A 6,441-nucleotide genomic window follows, 5' to 3' on the forward strand; every position below is an offset into this window, starting at 1 on the left:
TTGAAAAATATTTACATTTACATTTTCACTTCTTTTTTTAAATAACCTTTCCTATGGCTCTGATACCAAAGCAAAGCATTTTATCTAATTAAAGTGAGAACTGAGCCTCATAGGTTTTCTTTAACAGAAATTATTATTAAAACAGTGGAAACATATAGGATCTTACATAATCACAGGTACACACCATAATTATATATTATTTGCCATTTTACTAATGCTTAACAAGAAATGGGATTTTCATCTTCAAAGTGGTGCATAAATGTTAACCACTGCTACACTTTTGGAAGACTAGAAAGAAATAGTACCTAGAGTTTAAAGATAAGGAGGCAGAAGAAGTGAGATTAAGTGATTTGTCCAGGAGCACTCATTTGGCTTTGACACTCAAAGGTTCCTGGATTCCAGCTTTGAGGGAACATTAAATCAATTTTTCAGAGACTTGACTTCAAATACACATTAAGGCCTCCGAGTCACTTAAATGCTTGGCATCAAAGCTACATTTACACTCTGTACAGAGATACTTCCAAAGGTTGTAGAGGACGAATTAGAGTTTGTGGGATGGTATTTAGGTTACACAAATGTTCCTAGAAAGCACAAAATATGCTTCCTGTGTTCTTGATTAAAATAGGAATACATAGCTGAAGTGCTATATTAAATAGGACTCTGGTTACAAGTCCCAGAAAGCAATTGAATTAGTTCGGTGGGAAGTGATCAAAACTATGGTTCCAGATAAAATACCGGATGTCCAGTTACACTTAAATATTCAGATTAACATTGAACAGATTTTTAGTATAACCCCAAAATACTGCAATATCAGTATTTATGTGATATTCAAGTATAACTAGGCATCCCGTATTTTTATTTGCTAAATCTGGCAACACTAATCAAAACCCAATTTAATCAAGGTTAGGTATATATGGAAATTACTGACTCAAAATCTAAGAAAGGTTTAAACAAATAAAGGGCAACAAGGTCAAAAATGCATCAAGTCTAAGTAGCAGCTAGAAGCAACAACATGAAATCTTTAGTATTCTCTCCTCACTGTGCATCATGTGTTGGCTTCCCAGTCTTTTGCTGCAGACTTGTATTAGTGGGGAAAATGCTTGCATTTACTGAGATTTACATTTGAAAAATTTGCCAGTGGAGAGAGAATGGTCTAGTATTCTCCCTGCTCTCCAGTGCAGAGATCTAGGGAAGGGCTGTGATCGGTCTAGACCTAGACAGGTGCCAACCTCTGGAGTAGTCAACTATGGTCATTGCATAGGGTTTATATAAAAATATTGTACCTTCCACAGAAACTATATGACTAGAGTAAGACTGAGAAACAGAGAACAATTTCTGAAAGAAAAAGCATGCTATTCCCAGATGAAATGGGTTTATTTTATTTTTGGCAGGAAATAGCAGGCAAGAAACACAAATATATATTCCAAGACAAATAAGTTCAAACCAAACAGGGCTTTTATTAAAAGGATGCAATGCTATCTGAAAGAACACATGAGGGAGGGCATCCAGGTGTTATGGAAGACTTGGACAATCAATAGGAAGGCCATTAGGACACACTTTCCCTACCTCTGTCTTAAAACAAACAAACAAACAAACAAACAAACAAAAACTTTCTATTTTAATTATTTAATGTTTGCAGGCTGTTCTGAGCATGTCTGGCCCAGGTAGTCAAAGATACACAGCAGTACGTAGCATATAGCTGCTGGATGTATACCTCACAGACTGCACGGCTGGGAACAGGGGGGCATTTGAGAAAGTTTAGGAAGTGGGGTATAATTTTATGAGAAAAGGTATCTATTACATGCTGATATTTTAAAATAAAAACAGTATTACTGTTTGTTTTATTTATTTCTAGGCCCCAGGGGAAAGTATATATTTTCGTCTCTTACTGTTTCCTTTCCTACATTAACTATACCCTTGGGATAACCATTCTTAGGGAAAACATGTAACTTAGTCATATTGATCCATAGCACTACAATGATCCAAAGCTGACTGAAGAATACAATCTGAGTGGTTACATTCTATGAATTCCATAAGCAGGGGTTCCATACACTTACCAATAAAATAACAATTTATTTTAAGCGAAGTGCCTAAAGGTTTTATCCTAAAGAGAACATTCTAACCCAGATGCATTTGTCATGTATACTTACAGAATATGATGAATTTGTAGCATGAGGCTTGTCTCTTTGACTTAATACTGACAAACATTCATTTTGAAACTTGAAGAGGTAATGGTGGTAGTTACAAGGAAATGAGAAACTTCAAAGCTTCACATTTTCTTGGCATGACCTCTACAACAGCATCTGTTCTTGTCTTTTTTTTTTTTTCAATTCTTGAGTAATACTAGGAAGTTGCTAGACCAGATGAACTTCCTATGACCTATTTCGTAGACCCAAACAATTAGCAAATGGTTATTTAATCACTTCTAAGAGTAGTTTTATGCTAGACGAGTAGAATATCATGACCTTTTGATTTATTTTATGTAACCTTCCATATACACTTTTTCTTACAATGCTTGGCACATAGTGAGAGATGATGATGTTCTGAGGTGAAAAACGTTGTATAGGATACAGAGCCTACGTGCTGATATTCCCCATTACCCCCATTTCCATTCACTAGACAGTCTTCACCTCTGGACTCAGAGGGCCTGACCCTGCAGACTTCATTGTCCTGATGTTAGGAACAATCAATATAAATCGCAGGCAAATCTTCGGAGTGAGTGTGATCATCTAGAGATGTATAGAGAATTAGAAGAATGGAATATGGCATCCTAGGGTACACCTGTGTATAATGAGTGTATGGAGGAAGGCACACCCATGAAGGAGACTGAGTCTTTTAGGTGGCAAAAAAAACTAAGAGAAATGGAACTAGTACAGAGTCACAGAACTGATAAAAAGAGGGAGTTTCGAGAAGGAAGGGGCCAGCAGCCTCAAATTATACAAAGAGGATACAGGAAAGTATCCATTGAATTTGTCAGGTTAGAAGTCAACGGTGACATTACTTAGAGCAGTTTCAGTGGAGTGGCAGGATTAAAACACACACACACACACACACACACACACACACACACACACACAAAAACAGAACACAGTAAGTTAAAGAGAATAGGAGGAAGAAAAGTTTAGAAAATGAGTACAAACTACCCTTTCAAAAAGTTTGGTTGTGGCAAAACTAAGTCTAACACTAATTTAGCATATTTTTTTTTTTTTAATATGAACTAGAAATTCTATAAGCTTAAGAATACTTTGATAGAAAAAGCCATCATTGACCTGATTAAGACTCCATACAATTGTTCCTGGGAACTCAAAAAGGTAATTACTACCTCTCATCTTTTCTCTCTCTCTCTCTCTCTTTTTTTTTTTTTTTTGGTAACAATACTACTCATTTCCAAAGCAACTACCTGAAAGGCAATCCAACAAAAGAAAGTAAAGAGAAATTATGTATCTGATTTTTTTCCCTTTTCCACCAGTCATTTACTGAGATTTAAAAACATTTCCCCACATCCCTAAAATAGAAGACATATTGCATCAGTAGTTTGTGTTTAAATAATACACATTATGGTAAAATAATCTGTCAACAACACGCTCTATCATTGCTTCCTTACTTAGGATGTTGTTATATACTACCAAAAATGAAAGGAAATTATAGGCAGAAGTTTATATTATTCCGTCTTTGTTTTGGAACCTTTAGCACTCCCCTCCTAGTCTGTTTTATGCTACCCTGAAGTAGTTAACGTTCTCTAAATCCACTTTATCTGAGGTCCTGTCTAAAGTGCTGGCGAAGAAAGATCTGATAAACTGATTCACGCTAACAAATGATGGCAAAAGCAGCCTAATGTGTTACCTCTCCCAAGATGGCTGCATATCTGAGACCTAAAGTCCAGGAATGAATTTCAAATTGAAGAATTTTAGTTGTGTACGGGGATGAAATGTTAATGATTCTTCGAGTTAGGCATGGTCCTGCTAGAATAGTATAGCCAGGATTAATTCTACCTAATATAAGGCCAATACTACATAATGTTTGCAGTTAAAAGAACACGTACACTCAGAAAATAGATTTCTATAATGTAAGGGCAAGTTTGTTTTTGATTGAAATTTTAGAAATAGTTCCCAGTTTGTTAATCACTAGATTTTTATTGAGACATACTGACTATACAGTTCACCATTTTAAAAGGAGTTGTTTAGCAGGCTGACCTTTTGAAGTTGTCAGAATTCCATAGATGTTGTTATTATACACACGTGAGAAAATTTCAAAGAAAGTGGTGGAAACTTAAAAATTAAAGATTCTTCAATATTGATAGAGCTGTAACATCTAATTAACATTTTCAAGGCTACCACTTCATTTAGATGAATGGCAGGCCTTGACTGGCAGCCATAAAACAGCTTGTAAACATGATTACAATGAAGTAATTTGCCTTTGTCAGATACAGACTTCCAGTAATAGTGTTCTCTTGCTCTAATAAAGTTAAGCGCAACTTATAATCGGTACTTCACTTGGCTTCCGTCTATCATATAGCATGTTGGTCGTTCTCTTCTTATAGCAGTTATCTGTGTAGGTGTGCATTTGTACTCTCCCACTGTGTAGGTACTCAAATTCTCAAGCTTCTAAGCTGTAAAATAGTTACACAAAATACAATTTGAATTTTTATAAACCAGCATTCATCATTATTTAACATACCAAAGCTTTATATTTCCCAATATAATTTTGACTCTTGCTTGCATGCATTGAAAAAGCACTGTGTGTTAAAAATAATCCTGAAAAACATGTGTCATGTAAGTTAAAAACAACTTAGCCTGTCTTGAAAAATCACAAAGGATTTAAAAAATATATAGACCATGTGCAGTAATTTTCAAATAATGACAGGTTTGCTTACAAATTAATTAATAACAATATTATGTGTAGTTTTATTGATGAAAATTTGCTATTCTATTATTTCATAAGTAAACTATCTTCATTGAACATCTTTTGTTTGGGATCTTCAAAAGTATAGAATAAAATTTAGATTGGTCCTTTGAGTTTTTTCCAAACATCATTCTCCTCTAAAATTATTCTCATGCAACAGCTAATCATTACATACTTTAATTTGAACAGGAAGTACAGTAATTTATCGTGAGGTTGGGGTTGGACTTAGAATCTTAAAAGATGTTTATTATTGATTTAAGTAATGATGAAGTATATTTGGAAAAAATATTTAATTAGTATATGAAGCATTACTTATAGAGTATCAATATAAAGCCCATTAACTTTCTCCTCCCCCTTTTTTTAATTCATTGATTTTTTTTTATTCTTTTTATCTTCCTTCTACTTAACTTTTCTCTCTTGGGAAAGTATGTTGTCAAAACATTAAAGTAAGGTCTCCCAGGAATGCTTGTGCTTCTGAAAGTTCAGTCTTCTCTTTGGTTCCCTTCTGTTTTTGGTGTAAGCCAGTTATACATCAGGACTGAAGAGACAGGTGATGGTGAAAATCTAGCTCAAGAGCCAAAAGAATGGGTAAATAAATTGGGTGGCATAGATATTTGAGAAGACAGGTAAGCACTTGAAATTACACAGGCTTTCTCACGACAGGAAAAATTTATTCAACTTGACAATTTAACATGATATCTCCTATGCACTTTTCTTCAAAACACATTCCAAATTTGAGAATCATAGTAAAAAGGCACTGCCTTTTCTCCAGGGCTACAGGGAAATTTTGTAGGGCTTACTGAATGGAGAAAGCGGCACAGAGTTAGTGGAACATTAGACAAAAAATGAATTTACCTACTAAGGGAGAATTTAGAATGACCCTTGATTACAAGGTAGTGCATTTCTGGAGGTATGTTTGCTTATCTACAATGTTATGAAGAAAAATTCTCTATTATTCCTTGTGCTTACTATATGGTAATTTTGAGAAGTTATCAGTAAAAGATTTCATAATCCATACAAGTCACTTTAAGAAACTAGAGTGGTTTGCGTGGTGTGTAGAATTACAGAATAATATCGCATGATTATTTAGGAGGAACCATTGTTTGTCAGGTCCATAATGTAGCTTCTGTTGAGTATAATGATTTTACTGCACTATTATAACATAGATAATAGTTATGTTAATTGCTGTGGCTTTGGATTTCAGAAGAGAGGGTAACTGCTCTCAAGTTTAACTGTCATTTTGGGGAGACGAAGGAGTACATTTAAAGTATCCCAAGGTGTACACTGGCACATGATTCTGAACAACAGAAAATCCACTTGGGAGAATGAAGGAATAACCTTCAGTGCTATAGCAACTATTTACTCATATCACTGGGCCCAGTAAGGAGGGTACAAGGACATTTTCAGCGGAGGAAAGATTGCGAATACTTACCTCTGACTTAACATGGGGTAAGTAAGCCCTAAGTGATGCATGTCTCTAGGATCAGGCTGGTCCTTCTAGGGTTTACCTGTAGTTAGATGTCCATGTCCATGTCCATA

The sequence above is a fragment of the Rhinolophus sinicus genome, linkage group LG03, assembly GCF_036562045.2.
Source record: "Rhinolophus sinicus isolate RSC01 linkage group LG03, ASM3656204v1, whole genome shotgun sequence".
Lineage (NCBI taxonomy): Eukaryota > Metazoa > Chordata > Mammalia > Chiroptera > Rhinolophidae > Rhinolophus > Rhinolophus sinicus.